The sequence below is a fragment of the Rhinoderma darwinii genome, unplaced genomic scaffold, assembly GCF_050947455.1.
Source record: "Rhinoderma darwinii isolate aRhiDar2 unplaced genomic scaffold, aRhiDar2.hap1 Scaffold_447, whole genome shotgun sequence".
NCBI classification, from domain to species: domain Eukaryota; kingdom Metazoa; phylum Chordata; class Amphibia; order Anura; family Rhinodermatidae; genus Rhinoderma; species Rhinoderma darwinii.
In genome coordinates this window covers 222,076-231,235 of record NW_027463914.1, presented here as the reverse complement: position 1 = coordinate 231,235, position 9,160 = coordinate 222,076, and the positions used below count along the sequence as shown (strand labels likewise).

The 9,160-nt window shown below is 54.5% G+C and overlaps 2 non-coding genes across 2 annotated transcripts; both read left to right on the top strand.

Moving 5' to 3' along the window:
* Window positions 1–1,769: 1,769 nt before the first annotated feature.
* LOC142716101 (U2 spliceosomal RNA) lies at window positions 1,770–1,960 on the top strand. Its single transcript, XR_012871389.1, has one exon. It is a non-coding gene; the product is annotated as a U2 spliceosomal RNA (small nuclear RNA).
* A 1,230-nt stretch (window positions 1,961–3,190) lies between these two features.
* On the top strand, window positions 3,191–3,381 carry LOC142716113 (U2 spliceosomal RNA). Its single transcript, XR_012871394.1, has one exon. It is a non-coding gene; the product is annotated as a U2 spliceosomal RNA (small nuclear RNA).
* The last annotated feature ends 5,779 nt before the right edge of the window (window positions 3,382–9,160 follow it).

The window sequence follows — 9,160 nt, the reverse complement described above, 5'->3', positions numbered from 1 at the left end:
ACGTCTATGATGGCCGTGCCGGCGATGTCCTCCAGCCCGGCGTTTCCTCCCTCGCCTGGAACGCTCCCTTCTTGGACCTGCAGGAGAAAAAGATGACAAGGCAGGAGAAGGGCAAATAGAGTCCCAAAACACCCTCAACCCTATCTTTCCTAGCACACTCCCCCCCTGGCCTTGACCCATGCTGACAGGGGCCCGGGGGGGACCGGGGTGGAGAAGCGACAGGCACCGCAGAAGCACCCGCCCCCTGGCTGGGCTGCTTGCTCACCGCCCGCTTCCCCGAACCCGCCGCCATCTTCTTTTTTCGTGAGCCGCCATCTTGTGTCCTGGCCGCACTGCGCCTGCCAGGACGTCCCGCCCCTGTTCCCCCCGCCGCCAATTCAGGCTGCGTAGAGAACAGCACGGGGAAAGATGGCGCCGACCCCGGCTGCACACAGGCACCGGAAGCAAGTCCCAGCTCCTGTGAACATGCCGCATGGTAAGCGACCATGTCGGACCAGTTACCTGAGTCAGCCATATTCACCCCACTGTCACGATAGTCGACCGCTGCCTCCGCGCCCGCATCAGCAGCTCGAGGCGGGTTGTACCGTGCCCGTGCCGGTTTAACAGCCGCCCTCTTACCGCCATGGGGAAGGACGCCAGTGCGACGAGTGGGCGGGGGGGAGGGGGGCACTATGTCGACTGACGAAGCACCCGTCGACATAGGCCTAGGGGACCTGCTGGGACCACCGCATGACTGTGCAGCAGTCACAGCACCCCTCATAGCAACGGGGCTAGGGCTCAGTCGAACCGGAGGGCGTGTAACGCGCTGCGGCCTACCTCGGGTAGCCGCTCCCGACTGTTCCGTGCCCCGCTCAGATCCTCGCTTCTCTCCTTCCTCCAACAGGGATTCCAGCCAGGCAGGTCCCTCTGACGCTACCCGCTGTGCCACCTTCCGCAACAGTTCTTCTGCCATCTTCTTGAAAGACCACGCTCTGAATCTCCACAGCAGCAGCAAAGGTGTTTCTTCCACTGCAGCTTGAAGGTAAGAGGGCTTCCTGCTCCAAACCCCTGCCTTATATCTTCTTAACCACGCCCCTCTTACCCCTTGTTGACCAATCCTGGTCCTGGGCATTATTTTAAACCGTTCCATCCTTTCTTAACCCCTTGCAGTCCCTGACACTCTCCCTAGGCGCTTCAGTGTCTGCAAAACTAGCTGTGCAAAAAAAGACAGCCTGGCGGCCGGCTGTTGCAGTGTTGCCCTCTCAGGCAACACTGAGTGACTGACTGAGCCGCACCGTCTTATATAAAGTTCAGACGGAACTTTGCACGTGTCATAGTGGAGCCCTGAGGAGCCAGAGCCAGCTTTCTGACATCATAATGGGGCCTCAGAGATAAAAGCCTGGGCCCAGGCAGTGTTGGTCAGTGCTGCTCAGCAGGCAGCACTGGACTGGACTGGATTACAGCTGATACAAGGTGTGAAGGAACAAGGGGTGGCTGTGGGCATGCACTTGCTGCCGCTGCCAGTGTTTATCTGCATGGCAGCAGGGCATTTGGGCGTTGCCAGGAAGGCGTTTTTATGTAGATTCCTCCTCTTTCAGCACTGCATTGTGGTGCAAGCAAAAGAAGCAAATCCTGTCTGGCATCCTCTCCGGCCTTTATTCACCTCCCGTGTAGCTGTGAGTGTGTGAGCCTGCAGGGCCCCATGGAATTGCCTAGAAGTAGGCTGAATCGCTGCAAGGGCTGAACAGCAGTATCGGGCAGGCTCGGGCAACGCGCGGCCCGTTCGGGTTATCGCTTCTCGGCCTTTTGGCTAAGATCAAGTGTAGTATCTGTTCTTATCAGTTTAATATCTGATACGTCCCCTATCTGGGGACCATATATTAAATGGATTTTTAGAACAGGGAGATGGAAATAGAGCTTGCTCTGTCCACTCCACGCATTGACCTGGTATTGCAGTATTTCCAGGACCGGTGCACCCTTTCCTTATGTGTTGACTAAAATCAGATTCCAAAAGTGTTTCTTGTGTTTGCCATTGTTTCTGTCTTTCTGAAGGGATCTCCCCTTTTAATCCCATTATTTCAACACCTGTTGGACAATGCATGAGTGATAATGAGCTAATTGATTAAATGCAATTAATGAATACATTGCCACCTCTTGTTTTGTGTCGTCTGTGTGTCTGTGTTTCCGGCATTTCACATTGGAACAGCTCATTCACCTTCCTTGTCTTCTCTCCGCCCTCCCTTTTAGGTAAGTTAAAGAGCTGCACCTGAGCCAGCCACTGATTGATGCAGCACCACAGTCAAATAGTGGAGTGGAGTAGGGGAACAGCAAACAGCCATTAAAGCCGCCCGCCCGCCACAATGGACCTACCTGTGTACACTAGATGGATGTGATGGAATGTACTGTCGTCCCTACATTTCAAGAAGGAGTAAGAATTGCAGTTGCAACAAAGCCTTGCTTGCCTACAAAGAGAGCAGAAATTTGGATTTGTTACTATGTTACCTAGAAGAATAACAAACTGTGCAAGGATGGAGGTTGTAGGAGCAAGGAGAAGTTGTCTGTAAAGTTGGTGGATGCTTATTTTCCATTTTGCAGTCCCTTGTCTCCCTCTTGTGGCCTCCTGGAGGCAACTAGCTGTGCAAAAAAAGACAGCCTGGCGGCCGGCTGTTGCAGTGTTGCCCTCTCAGGCAACACTGAGTGACTGACTGAGCCGCACCGTCTTATATAAAGTTCAGACGGAACTTTGCACGTGTCATAGTGGAGCCCTGAGGAGCCAGAGCCAGCTTTCTGACATCATAATGGGGCCTCAGAGATAAAAGCCTGGGCCCAGGCAGTGTTGGTCAGTGCTGCTCAGCAGGCAGCACTAGACTGGACTGGATTACAGCTGATACAAGGTGTGAAGGAACAAGGGGTGGCTGTGGGCATGCACTTGCTGCCGCTGCCAGTGTTTATCTGCATGGCAGCAGGGCATTTGGGCATTGCCAGGAAGGCGTTTTTATGTAGATTCCTCCTCTTTCAGCACTGCATTGTGGTGCAAGCAAAAGAAGCAAATCCTGTCTGGCTTCCTCTCCGGCCTTTATTCACCTCCCGTGTAGCTGTGAGTGTGTGAGCCTGCAGGGCCCCATGGAATTGCCTAGAAGTAGGCTGAATCGCTGCAAGGGCTGAACAGCAGTATCGGGCAGGCTCGGGCAACGCGCGGCCCGTTCGGGTTATCGCTTCTCGGCCTTTTGGCTAAGATCAAGTGTAGTATCTGTTCTTATCAGTGTAATATCTGATACGTCCCCTATCTGGGGACCATATATTAAATGGATTTTTAGAACAGGGAGATGGAAATAGAGCTTGCTCTGTCCACTCCACGCATTGACCTGGTATTGCAGTATTTCCAGGACTGGTGCACCCTTTCCTTATGTGTTGACTAAAATCAGATTCCAAAAGTGTTTTTTGTGTTTGCCATTGTTTCTGTCTTTCTGAAGGGATCTCCCCTTTTAATCCCATTATTTCAACACCTGTTGGACAATGCATGAGTGATAATGAGCTAATTGATTAAAAGAAGAGGCCGTACTGAAAGAAGGAAAAAGGAATAAGGGAAGGCCTCCATGACTAAAATAGATGGGAGGGACACAGAGTTGGCTGGCCTATGAGAGGAAAGGGGGGGGGGACAGCAGGAGGGCTTGAGTGAGAAGGGGTGGGGATTGAAGGGGATGTACCTGTTTCCTGTTTGTGCTCTCCCTCTCTTCGCCAGGACACAGAAGCAGGAACATGTTTGCTACCCCTGCTGCATCTGATGAGGAGGCTATGGAGCTGTTGCGGGCCGCGGCAGCCTCTCAGGGTCCTGGATGGCTCGGAGCACGAGTAGCGACGCTGCTGCAGGGACAATCGGGCGCTCCGGTCCAGGAGCGAGCAGAGTCGGCTGGAGCAAGCGGGGAGCGCTCTGTCATGCCGGTGGTCGCGGGGCTGCTGGAGCAGGCCGAGGTACAGGACCGGCGTACCAGGGGGTCGGGCAGGAGAAGAGGAGAGCCCGTTTCCCCCATGACTCAGGCCAGGGCTGGCACTCCCGGCGTGACGCGCAGCACGAGGCGCCGCAAGAGGAGCCCATCAGTGGACCCTGCAGGCCAGACACCAGGGCGGCCTGCCGCTGCTCTTTCGTCTGGTCCTGGGAGGAATCCCAAAACGCGGCAGCGCCCGGCGGCAGCGGCGAGGAGGACGCGGCCTTCACTTCCGGTCACATCCTCTCCTTCTTCAGCACGTGGCGGAAGGGCAACGGCGACCCTGCATGGTGATGTGCCAGCCAGAGGGTCGGCTCATGGTGTCGTCGAGGTGGAAACGACCAGAGGTCGCAGGATGAGGTCGGTGGTTGGAGTGCCAGGGACGGAACAGCTTGGAGCTGGTTCAGCGGGACGGATGAGGCATGAACTGGACCTCGGCCAATTGGATGATGCGATGTCACCCCCCCTTTACTCAGACGAAAATCGGAATTCCCCGTGCACACATTGCCAATGCGGACAGCGCCAGAGGGAGTCCGGAGCATTGGAGGACGGTGAGCGGCGGGCCTCTCCACGTGGACATGGGGGTCCGGCTGACGGGTTCACAGCCCCTGGGCAGCCTGGTGAGTTGACACCTACGTTACCATTTCCAGCTTTATTGATGTCGGGTATCGGTGTAGAGGGTGTCGAGGCGGTGGGCGTCGCGGTGGAGTCGGGGGTCCCGTCGCTACAGGCGGGTGCGGGGGATAGTTTGGCGGAGTTAGTGGGATGTTTAAAAGTGTTAGTGGGGCGGCTAGGTGGTTCCCCTTCCCAAGAATCGTCAGGTGTGGCGCCGGCCGCGGTGTGGGGGGGCAGTGTTGGAAGCGCTCCGGTTCGTCAAAACGGTGGGGGGTTGAATGCCGGGGCAGCGGTGGCAGTGGCGGCGGCGGTTCAAACAGACTCGCCAAAGGAGGTTGATAGGGTGCGTCTTGATGATCGTGCGCGCGGGGAGGTTTATGTTTGTTATGAGGGCCCGTTAGGGGCGCATTTAAAGCAGGAGGTAAAGGAAAGGATTTGGAAGGACGAGTATGTGGAGATTTTTTCCTTGCTTCCGCTGGAGAAGTTTAATTTAGATAAGGTGAAGCGGGATGAAACAAAAAAGGATGAGGAGGAAAAGAGACGGTACAGGTTGATTCCAAAAACGTTCGTCAATTGGATGCAGGCTTTTGCAATTTTGGCGAGCGTTATTGGGGAAAAGGCGCCAGATAATTGTTCCGGCTTGTTTTGTTATTTGGATGCGGTGGGGGAGGCGCATCGGGTTTATGGGGGCCAGGCCTGGCTTCGTTACGATGAGCAGTTTCGGCAGAGGAAAGCGGTGCGGCCGAATATACGGTGGGACCATAAGGACATAGCCTTATGGTTGAAAGTGACGGCACTTTATAAGCAGGGGCAGTCCTTTCCCGGGAGCGGGAATGCAGCAGGAACTTCCGGCGGGGGTAGTCAGGCCTCAGGTTCAAAATTTGGGACGTGTTGGCAGTTCAATGAGGGGCAGTGCAAATTTGGAGCGACGTGTAAATTCAAGCATGCGTGTTCACATTGCAGCGGGCAGTCACATGGAGCGTCTAAATGTTTTAAGAAGGGTAAACGACAAGGGGGAGCCAGCGGTGCGTCTGGTTATGGGGGAGACTCCGGTGAAACTCATAAAGATGGCCCCCTTTCTAAGTAGGTACCCCAATAAGGAGGGGGCGCGGTTGATTAGTTTAGGTTTTGGTTACGGTTTCGTTATTCCGCCCCCTTTGCATGAGGTCCCTTTCACGCAGCGCAACCTTAAGTCGGCATATCAGCATGCGGGGGTAGTCTCGGAAAAAATCCGGAAGGAGATTGATCTGGGCAGAATGGCGGGCCCCTTTAGCACGATCCCAGTTCCAGGTTTGGTGGTGTCACCGTTAGGGGTGGTTCCAAAACGAGAAGGTAACAAATTCCGGCTTATTCAGCATTTGTCCTTCCCGAAGGGGGCGTCGGTTAACGATGGCATTGACCAGGATATCTGTTCCGTGGTCTACACGTCGTTTGATGCGGCGGTAGCGTTGGTACGTGGTTACGGAAGAGGGGCTCTGATGGCAAAAACTGATATTCAAGCGGCGTTTCGTTTGTTGCCGGTTCATCCGGACAGCCAGAGGTTGTTGGGATGTTATTGGGAAGGGGATTATTACATTGATCGATGCCTTCCCATGGGTTGTTCGTTGTCGTGCGCGTACTTTGAGGTGTTTAGTTCTTTTTTGGAATGGGTAGTCAGGGAGGTCGCGGGGATGGAATCAGTTATTCACTATCTCGACGATTTCTTGTGCGTTGGCCCGTCGTGTTCGGGGGTTTGCGCAAATTTGTTGGAGACGGTCAATTGGGTGTCAAGGGAGTTCGGTGTACCCTTGGCTGTGGAAAAAACTGAGGGTCCGGTGACGACCATTTGTTTTTTGGGAATTACTATCGACTCCGTAGCAATGGAGTGCAGATTGCCGGAGGATAAGTTGGGGGATTTGCGGTTGGTAGTGGAGCGAGCGTGTCGGATTAGGAAAATTACGCTACGTGAATTGCAGTCCTTATTGGGGAAGTTGAATTTTGCCTGCCGCATCATGCCGATGGGCAGGGTTTTTTGTCGGCGGTTGGCAGCGGCGACGGCGGGGGTTCGGGAACCCCATCATTTCATTCGTCTGGCTGCAGAGCACAGGGAAGATTTACAGGTCTGGCTCCATTTTCTGGCACAGTATAATGGGCGCTCTCTTTGGATGTCCCGGGCGTTAGATAGCTTCGATTTGGAATTGTTCACTGACGCGTCTGGGGCGGTGGGGTTCGGGGCGTTCTTTAAAGGTCAATGGTGCGCGGAAAAATGGCCGGTTGCATGGGTGGAGGCGGGGCTGACGCGTAACTTGGCCCTACTCGAACTGTTTCCCATCGTGGTGGCGGTCACCATTTGGGGAGACAGGTTCCGGGACAAAAAAGTGCGTTTTCATTGCGACAATTTGGGGGTGGTGATGGCTATAAATAATACTTCGGCGTCGTCCCCTCCAGTGGTTCGCTTGTTGCGTCAGTTGGTGCTTTCCTGTTTGAGTTTAAATGCATGGGTGGTGGCGGTGCATGTTCCCGGGGTAGAGAATTGTATTGCTGACGCGCTTTCTCGCTCGCAGTGGGATCGTTTCCGGCAGCTGGTCCCGGACGCGGAGTTAACAGGGGTGGACTGTCCCAGTCATCTGTGGGAGCTGGTATCCAGGCGGCAGGTGCATTGATTAAACGTTCACTGGCCAGTGCGACGTGGTCGTCGTATGCGGCTGGATGGAGGCAATGGGAGGAGTGGGTGAGATCTTTGGGGGATGTGTGCTCGGATGATGATAGGATGGTGGCCTTGCTGTTTTGGTTGGGGGATGCGTTCGCCCGGGGTTGCACGGTCGCTAAGGTTAATCGCTTCGTGGCGGCCATTGCTTTCGGTTGTAAGTTACGGGGGTTGGCAGATATCACGAAGCGGTTTTTGGTGGGCCAGGCATTGAAAGGGCTGAGACGGGGTGTAGTCGTGAGGGATAAGAGGCGTCCCGTGTCATTTCAATTGTTGTGTTCCCTGGAGGTGGTGGTGCGGCAGGTGTGTCGTTCAGAGTATGAGAGCAAGCTTTTCCGGTTGGCTTTTGCGTTACCTTTTTTTGGAGCTTTTCGGGTAGGGGAATTGGTTTCCCCCAGTTCGGTGAGAGCGGGGGGCTTGTTGCAGGATAATGTCGATTTGTATGAAGACAGGGTGGAGATAGTGTTGCGAAGGTCCAAAACGGACCAAGGAGGGGCAGGACGTCGAGTGGTTTTGCTGGCGGTCCCAAAGAATCCGGTTTGTCCAGTGTTGTGTGTCAAGGAGTACTTGGCGGGTTTAGATCTCTCAGACGGGCCGTTGCTGCGGCACGAGGATGGCTCGTTTCTGTCGCGGTATCAGTTTATTTCGGTTTTCAGAAAGTGTCTGGTGGCTAGCGGGGTGCAGGCAGAGCAATACTCGTCTCATTCTTTCCGTATAGGGGCAGCGACGGAGGCGGTGAGATGGGGTTTAGATGATGCAGGCGTGCAGCGGATAGGGCGTTGGGAGTCGGCGCGTTTCCGTTCTTATGTGCGCTTGAACATGTTGCGATATATTGATGTATAGCATGTTCCGGGTGCGTGCGTTTCCGCCTGAGTATTAATGGTACGCGGCAGCAAGAGGTGGTGCGTGTATGTTCTTCATTTGTTTTGCAGGCCGTGACTCATGCATGGTGTGGATTATGGGACATTCTTTTGTGTACTGGGGTGCCCTTCGCGCGGATGTACGGCCGGACGGTCGACAGCTCAGGATTCCGCGGGACGCGGCGGTTGTGAGGTGGATGGGTATACGGGGAATGACATGGAACAGGGTATTGCCCGAGTTTCACAATTTTGTACTGCTTGACAGGGCGCCGGAGGTACTGGTGTTGCATGTGGGAGGCAACGATTTGGGTATACGCCCTTTCCGGGAGTTGGTACGGGACGTCAAGCATGATTTGCTCTGCTTATGGGCAACTTATCCTAAATTGGTGACGGTGTGGTCTGAGATGGTCCCTAGGAAGAACTGGCGGATGGCCCGTTCTGTGGGAAAAATTAACAAGGCTCGCATTAAGGCTAATAGGGCCATATCGAGCTTCGTGACGCGTAATGGTGGGGTTGCGGTGCGCCACTGGGATCTGGAGGCTGGGACAGGCAGCTACTGGAGAGAGGACGGTGTGCACCTCAATGAGGTGGGGATGGATATGTGGAGTCTGGCTTTGACCGATGGAATTGAGCGAGCGGTGGGAGTGTGGAGGAGCTCGCAGGCGTGAGGTGGTCAAGGCCTGTTTCGCTTTGGCGGGGGGGAGTCCTTGAAGTAGGTCGTAAAAAGTGGTGGGGGGGAATGCATCACGGGATGCACCCCCAATTTGTCGGCTTCTTAGGGTGTTACCCCTTTTGAAAGCTGGGTTATATATATTTATATATATATGGTGGTCATCTGCAAAAAGGTAATTTGGTGCTCCTGGGCCGGGTTACGGCTGGGGGTAAGGTATTTGTGGGCAGATGGCCAAAATTAAGTATCGGTGGCTTCAAGGACTTGCCCCTGTGTTTCTGGTTGGTTTATGATGTTATGACCCTGATAGGGTCGCAGTGGGTTATTTGTTGTTATGATGTATCCCCTTTTTTGGGGATTCAAA